A 10,000-nucleotide genomic window follows, 5' to 3' on the forward strand; every position below is an offset into this window, starting at 1 on the left:
AGTGGCTAAACCGGCTCCACGCTTCAGGGCACCAGTACGTGTTCACAGTCCTGTCTGGCCCGTCCCTGCTCCCCGCACCAGGTTAGTGGTGCGTGTCCCCAGTCCTGTCCGGCCCGTTCCTGCTCCCCGCACCAGGTTAGTGGTGCGTGTCCCCAGTCCTGTCCGGCCCGTCCCTGCTCCCCGCACCAAGTCAGTGGTGCGTGTCCCCGGTCCGGCCCGTCCCTGCTCCCCGCACCAGGTTAGTGGTGCGTGTCCCCAGTCCTGTCCGGCCCGTTCCTGCTCCCCGCACCAGGTTAGTGGTGCGTGTCCCCAGTCCTGTCCGGCCCGTCCCTGCTCCCCGCACCAAGTCAGTGGTGCGTGTCCCCAGTCCTGTCCGGCCCGTCCCTGCTCCCCGCACCAAGTCAGAGGTGCGTGTTCCCAGTCCTGTCCGGCCCGTTCCTGCTCCCCGCACCAGGTTAGTGGTGCGTGTCCCCAGTCCTGTCCGGCCCGTCCCTGCTCCCCGCACCAAGTCAGTGGTGCGTGTCCCCAGTCCTGTCCGGCCCGTCCCTGCTGCCCGCACCAAACCAGTGGTGCGTGTTCCCAGTCCGGCACGGCCCGGGTCCGGTCCACCGGTGCCCAATCCTGTTCCGGGCGACGGCTCCGCTCCAGAGCCTGGGCATGCCGCTCCACAGTGGTCCAGTCCGGGCCAGAGAGGTAGGGCTAAGGTGGAGGCGGGGGGGAGAACACGCCCGGGGCCAGAGCCTCCACCGAGGGTGAGGCGCCCACCCGGATTCCCCCCCCTAATAGACTTAAGTTTGGTGCGCCGGGAGTACGCACCGTTGAGGGGGGGGTACTGTCACGCCCTGACCGGGTGAACTCAGGTGTTTTGGGTCAGGGTGGTTTATGTTGGGTGGTTTTCCTGTGTTTGTTTTCTGTTTTGCGTTGGAGCCTTGTGTTGGCTCTATTGGGGAGTATTTCTATGTTGGTTTCTGTCTTCCCAATCAGAGACAGCTGTCGCTAGTTGTCTCTGATTGGGATCTCATTTAAGTTCATTTTCCCCCACGCTGTTGGTGGGGAATTGTATTTGCATTGCTATTCGTAGCCTGTGAAGCTGTTCGTTCGTGGTATCGTTTATTGTTTTGCTGGTTCACCGTTCTAATAAAAATGATGATGAACCAAACCTCCGCTGCGCCTTGGTCCCTCTATAACGACGAACGTTACAATATTACTGATGATAACTAGAGTTAGTGATGATAACTAGAGTTAGTGTTGATAACTAGAGTTAGTGATGATAACTAGAGTTAGTGTTGATAACTAGAGTTAGTGATGATATTACTGATGATAACTAGAGTTAGTGTTGATAACTAGAGTTAGTGATGATAACTAGAGTTAGTGATGATAACTAGAGTTAGTGATGATAACTAGAGTTAGTGTTGATAACTAGAGTTAGTGTTGATAACTAGAGTTAGTGATGATAACTAGAGTTAGTGATGATAACTAGAGTTAGTGTTGATAACTAGAGTTAGTGTTGATAACTAGAGTTAGTGATGATAACTAGAGTTAGTGATGATATTACTGATGATAACTAGAGTTAGTGTTGATAACTAGAGTTAGTGATGATAACTAGAGTTAGTGTTTATATTACTGATGATAACTAGAGTTAGTGTTGATAACTAGAGTTAGTGATGATAACTAGAGTTAGTGTTGATAACTAGAGTTAGTGATGATAACTAGAGTTAGTGATGATAACTAGAGTTAGTGATGATAACTAGAGTTAGTGATGATAACTAGAGTTAGTGTTGATAACTAGAGTTAGTGATGATAACTAGAGTTAGTGATGATAACTAGAGTTAGTGATGATAACTAGAGTTAGTGTTGATATTACTGATGATAACTAGAGTTAGTGATGATAACTAGAGTTAGTGTTGATAACTAGAGTTAGTGTTGATAACTAGAGTTAGTGATGATATTACTGATGATAACTAGAGTTAGTGTTGATAACTAGAGTTAGTGTTGATAACTAGAGTTAGTGTTGATATTACTGATGATAACTAGAGTTAGTGACGATATTACTGTTGATAACTAGAGTTAGTGGTGATAACTAGAGTTAGTGTTGATATTACTGATGATAACTAGAGTTAGTGACGATATTACTGTTGATAACTAGAGTTAGTGGTGATAACTAGAGTTAGTGTTGATAACTAGAGTTAGTGGTGATATTACTGATGATAACTAGAGTTAGTGACGATATTACTGTTGATAACTAGAGTTACTGATGATAACTAGAGTTAGTGTTGCTAACTAGAGTTAGTGGTGATATTACTGATGATATCTAGAGTTAGTGATGATAACTAGAGTTACTGATGATATTACTGATGATAACTAGAGTTAGTGACGATATTACTGTTGATAACTAGAGTTAGTGGTGATATTACTGTTGATAACTAGAGTTAGTGTTGATAACTAGAGTTAGTGATGATATTACTGTTGATAACTAGAGTTAGTGGTGATATTACTGTTGATAACTAGAGTTAGTGATGATAACTAGAGTTAGTGGTGATATTACTGTTGATAACTAGAGTTAGTGTTGATAACTAGAGTTAGTGATGATAACTAGAGTTAGTGTTGATAACTAGAGTTAGTGATGATAACTAGAGTTAGTGTTGATATTACTGATGATAACTAGAGTTAGTGTTGATAACTAGAGTTAGTGATGATAACTAGAGTTAGTGTTGATAACTAGAGTTAGTGTTGATATTACTGATGATAACTAGAGTTAGTGTTGATATTACTAATGATAACTAGAGTTAGTGGTGACAGTCTCCACACACTCAGAAATACATACTAGCAAGTCTCCACACAGTCAGTTATGTCTGTCTCTAGGCTGCTGGTAGGGAAACCTGGTCTGAAACACAAGGCATAATTTCCTCACTCTGTAGTTTAATTCAACGAGACGATGACAGGTTTATCCTGGACAGAGTACTGACTGTTGAGTACAGAGTACACAGCCCTGGATATCCCCTTACAGCAGACCACATAACACTCCCCTAATCTCACTCATTAACTACTGAATGCCAGGAGGTCCAGTCAGGTCATCGTTTCCCTGTTCTGACAGAGAGACAGAGAGACAGAGAGACAGACAGACAGAGAGAGAGAGAGAGAGAGAGAGAGAGACAGACAGACAGACAGACAGACAGACAGACAGACAGACAGACAGACAGACAGACAGACAGACAGACAGACAGACAGACAGACAGACAGACAGACAGACAAAACTAGTGCCTATCACTGGGATTGAACAGAACCCTAGGAGCTGGAGCTTGTGGCTTACGCTGATCCTGGTCCACAACGCCCAGGCAAAACCCCAAGTCTACTGGATGGTAATACCACTCACTGTTGCCCCAAGTGACCAGGTCATGAACTTTCATTTTTCATTCATCAAATCGCACCGTTCGCTAGCTAGCAAACGTTAGCCTGCTAGCAAACGTTAGCCTGTGTAGTAATGATCTGTGTTATTTGTATCTCAGAAACCATTTGCATTGCTAGTTAGCTAACATTGAACCTAGTTGGTTTAGCTTTAGCTACCTGCAAATTCATACTCCAGCATTTCAAGTACGGTGGCTAGCTATGACAATATGTTTGTACTGTAGCTATGAGTTGGGATTATGGTTCATTGTTTTTAGCTAGCTAGCTACATGTCTAAACAAAAGACTCTGCACGAGATTGATTACGTGACCCATGAAGTTAGCCAGGTGTGTATGGGAGGTGATTACAGCCATCTATTGTATTTAATGAACATGTCTACATGTCTAGAGAATAGTGACCCACCAATTTAGACAGGTGTGTCTGGGTAAACACCATCGGTGTATAAAATATTTGTATCTGGACACGTTCAAAGTCAGATTAGGACTAGATAAAGATGATGTTTTACCTATCATTGTTCCTTATTGTAAGCTAATACTTAAACCACTTTCAGTCTTGATATGTTTAGTTGTTTACTACACTACCTTACTCACTATATTTAGTACATGACCTCACATATGAATCATTAAAGAGATGGGTGGGGCTAAAGCTTAAGAGGCTGCGAACGATGCTGATTGGGTGTAGACAAGGAAGAGCTCTTCACTAGATACCAAAACATTCAAAGGGTGATTTTCTCAAAAGTGGGGTTACAAGTTTATCAAATTTCAAAGCAGAATTAATTTCCCATTGTTCCTCAACTGCATTATATGATATATCATTTTATAGCTTTGAGTCTCTACTTTTATCCAGCGTAATTTAAAAAAAATAAAAAAATAAAATTTTGCATAAAATCGAATAAGGGCGGTGCCTTCAGAAAGTATTCATACCCCTTGACTTTTTTCACAGCCTGAATTAAAAATGTCTTCAATTGATTTTTTTCCACACCCATCTACCCACAACCCCCATAATGGTGAAGTAAAAACATGTTTTTAGAAATTGTTGCAAATGTATTGAAAGTGAAATACAGAAATATCTCATTTACATAAGTATTCACACCCCTGAGTCAATACATGTTAGAATCACCATTGGCAGTGATAACAGCTGTGAGTCTTTCTGGGTGCGTCTCTAAGAGCTGTGAGTCTTTCTGGGTACGTCTCTAAGAGCTGTGAGTCTTTCTGGGTACGTCTCTAAGAGCTGTGAGTCTTTCTGGGTAAATCTCTAAGAGCTGTGAGTCTTTCTGGGTACGTCTCTAAGAGCTGTGAGTCTTTCTGGGTAAATCTCTAAGAGCTGTGAGTCTTTCTGGGTACGTCTCTAAGAGCTGTGAGTCTTTCTGGGTACGTCTCTAAGAGCTGTGAGTCTTTCTGGGTACGTCTCTAAGAGCTGTGAGTCTTTCTGGGTACGTCTCTAAGAGCTGTGAGTCTTTCTGGGTAAATCTCTAAGAGCTGTGAATCTTTCTGGGTACGTCTCTAAGAGCTGTGAGTCTTTCTGGGTACGTCTCTAAGAGCTGTGTCTTTCTGGGTACGTCTCTAAGAGCTGTGAGTCTTTCTGGGTAAATCTCTAAGAGCTGTGAGTCTTTCTGGGTACGTCTCTAAGAGCTGTGAGTCTTTCTGGGTACGTCTCTAAGAGCTGTGAGTCTTTCTGGGTACGTCTCTAAGAGCTGTGAGTCTTTCTTGGTACGTCTCTAAGAGCTATTATTATTATTTTCAAAATTCTTCAAACTCGGTCAAATTGGTTGTTGATCATTGCTAGACAACCATTTTTAGGTCTTGCTATAGATTTTTAAGTAGATTTAAGTCAAAACTGTAACTCAGCCACTCAGGAACATTCAGTGTCTTCTAAGTAAGAAACTCCAGTGTAGATTTAGCCATGTGTTTTAGGTTGTCCTCTAGGATTTTCCCTGTGCTTAGCTCCATTACGTTTCTTTTCATCCTGAAAAACTACCTATTCCTTAACGATTACAAGCATACCCATAACATGATGCAGCCACCACTACTTGAAAAAATGTAGAGTGGTACTCAGTAATGTGTTGGATTTATCACAAACATAACACTTTGTATTCAGGACAAAAAATGAATTGCTTTGCCACATTTTTTTAATGTATTTATTTATTGCCTTGTTGCAAACAGGATGCATGTTTTGGAATATTTTTATTCTGTATAGGCTTCCTTCTTTTCACTCTGTCATTTAGGTTAATATTGTGGAGTAACTACAATGTTGTTGATCCATCCTCAGTTTTCTCCCATCACACCCATTAAAATCTGTAACTGTTTTAAAGTCACCATTGGCCTCATGGTGAAATCCCTGAGCGGTTTCCTCCCTCTCAGGCAACTGAGTTAGGCATAAGTTACGGACAATGGTAATTTGAATGCACAGAGATACCGTGACAACATCCTGAGGCCCATTGTCGTGCCATTGATCTGCCGCCATCACCTCATGTTTCAGCCTCATGTCACAAGGATCTGTACACAATTCCTGGAAGTAAAAATGTTCCAGTTCTTCACCAGACATGTCACGACAATGAGCATGTTTGGGATGCTCTGGATCGACGTGTACGACAGCGTGTTCCAGTTCCTACCAATATCCAGCAACTTCACAGAGCCATTGAAGAGGAGGTGGGGACAACATTCAACAGGCCACAATCAACAGCCTGATCAACTCTATGCGAAGGAGATGTGTCGTGCTGCACGAGGCAAATGGTGGTCACACCAGATACTGACTGGTTTTCTGATCCAAGCCACCTACCTTTTTTTAAGGTATCTGTGACCAACAGATGCATATCTGTATTCCCAGTCATGTGAAATCCATAGATTAGGGCCTAATGAATTTATTTCAATTGACTGATTTCCTTATCTGAACTGTTATTCAGTAAAATCATAGAAATTGTTACGTGTCGCGTTTATATTTTTGTTCAGTGTAATTTGTAATATTACAAAAAAAATCTCAATTTAATCGATTTTAAATTCATAATACAAAAATCAATGGATGTGAATAGTTTCTGAAGGCACTGTGACGTTATGAGCTCAGTTCATATCCCACCAGAAACCCAGAATATAAGCTTGTTTTACTCCAATGTTTCTAAACAAAGTAAATGTAAACAAACACTGTATAGCCTAAAAAAAAAATATATATATATATATAATTTTGTCATCATGCCAGTCCTTGCATCCATAGCTCTGTCTTTTGAATTTGAGTTACATTTCGCCAGCCCCAGTCCCCTTGCTTTTTTACTTGCAGAGACATGTTATCCACAAGTTCATCAGACTCTGGGGGAAGTAAATAAAGGGCTTTATTGCCAAAATCCTGAAGTATCCCTTTAAGACCTGCAGGGTTTTACTAGCCATATTTCCCTGACCTTAAGAACTGCAACCGTATTCATCTTGTGGGGGGGTGAGGGCTGGCCATGGGATGATTCATGACTATAGTACTATAGAGTAGTGGAAGCTCAGTAGGAGGCATCCCTTTTATTTATCAACATGGGCGAAGGAGGGAGAGGACAGGTAGTAAACAGTATATGAAGAGATAGAGAGAGAGATAGAGAGAGAGGCCAGGTAGTAAACAGTATAGGAAGAGATAGAGAGAGAGAGAGAGAGGCCAGGTAGTAAACAGTATAGGAAGAGAGAGAGAGAGAGAGAGAGAGGACAGGTAGTAAACAGTATAGGAAGAGAGAGAGAGAGAGAGAGAGAGGACAGGTAGTAAACAGTATAGGAAGAGAGAGAGAGAGAGAGAGAGAGAGAGACAGGCTATGTGCACACTGCCCACAAAATGAGGTGGAAACTGAGCTGCACTTCCTAACCTCCTGCAACCAGTAAAGAACAAACACCATTGTAAATACAACCTATATTTATGTGTATTTATTTTCCCTTTTGTACTTTAACTATTTGCAAATTTTTACAACACTGTATATAGACATAATATGACATTTGAAATGAGATGAACCAGAGAGATGAACCTGGAGAAGAGTCCCCTTTTTGTGAGTGTAATGTTTACTGTTCATTTTGTATTGTTTATTTCACTTTTCTTTATTATCTACTTCACTTGTTTTGGCAATGTAAATATATGTTTCCCATGACAATAAATCCCCTTAAATTGAAATTGAGAACTAGAGAGAGAGGGTTAGAGAGAGGGAGGGAGGTAGAGAGAGAAAATTAGAGGAACTGGACTGAGGAAAGAAAGATAGAGAGAGAGAGAGGTAGAGAAAGAGGGGGAAGGAGGTCACCTAGAGAGAGAGAAGTTTAGAGAGAGAGGTAGAGAGAGGGAGAGAAAGAGAGAGAGGGAGAGAGAGCGAGATCACCGGGAGAGTTTCTACCCAATTGTGTCAGGGGGGTGAGCGGGGGGGGGGGAAGACAGCGGGATGGACAGAGGGAGGGAGAGACAGCGGGATGGACGGAGGGAGGGAGAAACAGCGGGATGGACAGAGGGAGGGAGAGACAGCGGGATGGACGGAGGGAGAGGGAGAGATAGCAGGGGATAATGAGTGCTTGTGTGAGAGGTCAGAAAGGAAGGTGCCTTTGGCCCTGACATCAGATAACAAACAGCATCAGACAGATCTAAAGAGGTGTTATATCCAATCAGCAGAGCTACTTAGCCCAATCCACCCAATCAGAAGAGCTACTTAGCCCAATCTACCCAATCAGCAGAGCTACTTAGCCCAATCTACCCAATCAGAAGAGCTACTTAGTCCAATCTACCCAATCAGAAGAGCTCGTTATCCCAATCTACCCAATCAGAAGAGCTACTTAGCCCAATCTACCCAATCAGAAGAGCTACTTAGCCCAATCTACCCAATCAGAAGAGCTCGTTATCCCAATCTACCCAATCAGCAGAGCTAGTTAGTCCAATCTACCCAATCAGAAGAGCTCGTTATCCCAATCTACCCAATCATCAGAGCTCGTTATCCCAATCTACCCAATCAGAAGAGCTCGTTATCCCAATCTAACCAATCATCAGAGCTCGTTATCCCAATCTACCCAATCAGAAGAGCTAGTTATCCCAATCTACCCAATCAGAAGAGCTCGTTATCCCAATCTACCCAATCAGAAGAGCTTGTTATCCCAATCTAACCAATCATCAGAGCTCGTTATCCCAATCTACCCAATCAGAAGAGCTCGTTATCCCAATCTAACCAATCAGAAGAGCTCGTTATCCCAATCTACCCAATCAGCAGAGCTACTTAGCCCAATCTACCCAATCAGAAGAGCTCGTTATCCCAATCTAAACAATCAGAAGAGCTCGTTATCCCAATCTACCCAATCAGAAGAGCTCGTTATCCCAATCTACCCAATCAGAAGAGATAGTTAGTCCAATCTACCCAATCCGAAGAGCTAGTTATCCCAATCTACCCAATCAGAAGAGACGTAGTTGGCCACGTCTATCTGATCAACAGAGCCCAGTCTCCTTGCAGAGAGATGTTGTTATATCTGACTTTATCTTTAGCTGTCAATCACAATCACAGCATCACTTTGGTTATTTGCATTTACATTTTTTTACATTTTAGTCATTTAGCAGACGCTCTTATCCAGAGCGACTTACAGTAGTGAATGCATACATTTCAAACATTAAAAAAAAAAAAACATTTGTACTGGTCCCCCGTGGGAATCGAACCCACAACCCTGGCATTGCAAATACCATGCTCTACCAACTGAGCCACAGAATACCCAAACTTAAGGAATACATTTCATTTAATAAATAGAGTTTGAATGTCATATCTGATTACTCAGGCTTTTCCTCTTTTTTTGTTGCTCTTTACTGACTGGGTTCGAACACCGCTGTCCTGAACGCGTTTAGCCAACTGAACAAAATCCCAGAGATCAGGATTAAAAAGGGACCGTTTATATAAAACCCATAAGTCTCCTTTACATCATAAAGTTAATCTCTTCATATGAGACGCTATGAAGTCGGTCCTGTTAGTCTCACACCAATCGTAGAGACGTTGGCATTATGTCAGGAGACCTGTGATCTACCTGTAGTAGAAGTCAGTGCTGTTTTAGGTGTCATATTGAATCCAAAATAATCTCCCGTGAAAAAAAAAGATTCTGGCATTTCTCATAACGACAGCTGTATGTCAAGGGGTCTTTTTCCTTTTTCCACACTAAACGATTACAGGAGGAGGGAGAGAGACATTTGAAGTGTCTTTATTCTTTTGAATAAAGAGAGAGAGAGAGAGAGAGAGAGAGAGAGAGAGAGAGAGAGAGAGAGAGAGAGAGAGAGAGAGAGAGAGAGAGAGAGAGAGAGAGAGAGAGAGAGAGAGAGAGAGAGAGAGAGACCACGTATTAATTTGACAAACAAGCAAAAACAAAACAATACAAAATCTTCTCATGCTTTGTTGATTTCAAAAAAAGCTTTTGACTCAATTTGGCACGAGGGCCTGTTTGGGGGAGAAAACATACAACATTATAAAATCCATGTGTGGGGTTAAAATTGGCGAAAAATACTCTGTTCACAAAGACAAACAGACCCCACAGAGCCCCAGGACAGCAACACAATTAGACCAAATCATGAGAAAAACAAAAGATAATTACTTACTTAACACGCCTATTTATATAATGAATATGAATTCGGA

The sequence above is a fragment of the Salmo trutta genome, chromosome 3 (genome assembly GCF_901001165.1).
Source record: "Salmo trutta chromosome 3, fSalTru1.1, whole genome shotgun sequence".
Lineage (NCBI taxonomy): Eukaryota > Metazoa > Chordata > Actinopteri > Salmoniformes > Salmonidae > Salmo > Salmo trutta.